At 53.9% G+C, this 2,087-nt stretch overlaps 1 pseudogene; it reads right to left on the bottom strand.

The window, feature by feature from the left end:
* LOC102741524 (tubulin beta-4B chain-like) overlaps window positions 1–1,514 on the bottom strand; it is a 2,088-nt pseudogene extending 574 nt beyond the window's left edge.
* Window positions 1,515–2,087: the final 573 nt, after the last annotated feature.

Here is a 2,087-nt window from a genome sequence, read left to right as displayed (position 1 = left end):
TACTGTTGGTACTGCTGGTACTCCTGGCACTGCTGGCACTGCTGGTACTGCTGGTACTCCTGGCACTGCTGGCACTGCTGGCACTGCTGGCACTGCTGGTACTGCTGGTACTGCTGGTACTGTTGGTACTGCTGGTACTGCTGGTACTCCTGGCACTGCTGGCACTGCTGGTACTGCTGGTACTCCTGGCACTGCTGGCACTGCTGGCACTGCTGGTACTCCTGGTACTGCTGGCACTGCTGGCACTGCTGGCACTGCTGGTACTCGGACACCAGGTCATTCATGTTGCCGTTGGCCTCGGTGAACTCCATCTTGTCCGTGCCCTCGCCCGAGTACCAGCGCAGGTGCCCCTGTCCGTGTACCAGAGCAGGAAGGCCTTGCACCTGAACTTGGCTGTGAACTACTCTGAGATCCACTTGAACAGTTCCTGGATGGCTGTGCTATTGCTCCTGAAGGTGGTAGACATTTTTAGCCCCCGGTGTGGTATGTCACAGACGGCTTTCTTCACGTTGTTGGGGATCCGCTCAACGAAGTAGATGCAGCAGTTCTTGTCTTGGACGTTCAGCATCTGCTTGTCCACCTTTGTGGACATGTAGCCCCTGAATGCTGCAGGCACAGTCAGGTAGCGGCCGTCATGTTCTTGGCGTTGAACATCTGCTGGGTGAGCTCAGGCACCGTCAGGGCCCAGTACTGTTGGCTGCCTTGGCTGGTCACTGGGGCGAAGCCCAGCGTGCAGAAGTGCAGGCAGGGAAAGAGGACCATGGGACCATGACCTGCTTGTGCAGGTCAGTATTGAGCTGCCCAGGAAAGTGCAGGCAAGTGGTGACCCCACTCATGGTGGCTGACACCATGGAGTTGAGGTCCTCATAGGTGGGTGTGGTCAGTTTTAGGGTTCCAAAGCAGATATCATAGGGGGTCTCGTTATCAGTGCAATAGGTTTCCTTTGTGTTTTCTATGAGCTGGTGGACTGAAAGGGTGGCATCATAGGGCTCCACCACCGTGTCCGACACCTTGCGTGAGGGCGCCACACTGAATGTGTCTGGGCATTCCACCCGGATCTTGCTGATGAGAAGGGTACCCATCGCAGGCTCAGTCCACCTACCCAGGGAGTGGGTCAGCTGGAAGCCCTGCAGGCAGTCACAGCTATCAGCTTCCTTCCTCACAACATCCAGCCCCAAGTCGACCAGCTCTTCACCTTCTGTGTAGTGCCCCTTGGCCCACTTGTTCCCAGCATAACTCAGACCGGAAACCAAGTTATCTGGCCTGAAGATTTGCCCAAAGGGTCCCAAGTGCACAGAGTCCATAGTGCCCAGCTTCAGGTCCACAAGCACAGTGCCTAACGACAGTGCAGGGCACGAGCTTGCCACCGGTGGCCTCCTTGTAGTACACGTTGATCTGCTCTAGCTTCGAGTCGCTGTCACCGTGGTAAATGCTGGTAGGGTCGATGCCATGCTCGTCGCTGATCACCCTCCGAATTTGGCGCGGATCTGGTTGCTGCGCTGGCTGACCTGGAGGGGCAAGATCTCCCTCAGGGCCACAGCCACAGCGGCACTGGCGGAAGGACCACGCAAGAGCCCAGGGGCTGGCGCGAGGAGCGCTAGGAGTCACTTTTTAAACTTCAGAATGAACCTCCCTGCTATGACTGACTGTATTTCCTAATATGAAGAATTATAAGTTTTCACAATAAAAGCATAAGCTTTTAGCAAACTTTGATTCTGAGCTTTATGCTTCATCCATCTGCCACATTAGGCGTATTCTTTTTTTTTTTTTTAAGATTTTATTTATTTGACAAGGAGAGACACAGTGAGAGGGAACACAAGCAGGGGAAGTGGGAGAGGGAGAAGCAGGCTCCCCCCGCCCCAGCAAGGAGCCCGATGCGGGGCTGGATCCCAGGACCCTGGGATCACGACCTGAGCAGAAGGCAGACGCCTAAAGACTGAGCCACCCAGGCTCCCCCACATAGGTGTATTCTAGTTGGCATCTTGGTAATAGCTAGCACACATACCATGTGCAGGTTAAAACTTATTACTTGTTAAATCAACTTATTACTTATAATAGGGAAACTTTTAAAATTTATTCTTGTCTAA

This window comes from Leptonychotes weddellii, chromosome 1, assembly GCF_054177405.1.
Source record: "Leptonychotes weddellii isolate Sample4059 chromosome 1, ASM5417740v2, whole genome shotgun sequence".
Lineage (NCBI taxonomy): Eukaryota > Metazoa > Chordata > Mammalia > Carnivora > Phocidae > Leptonychotes > Leptonychotes weddellii.
The sequence above is the reverse complement of the archived record's forward strand: the minus strand, read 5'-3'. Positions and strand labels throughout refer to the sequence as shown.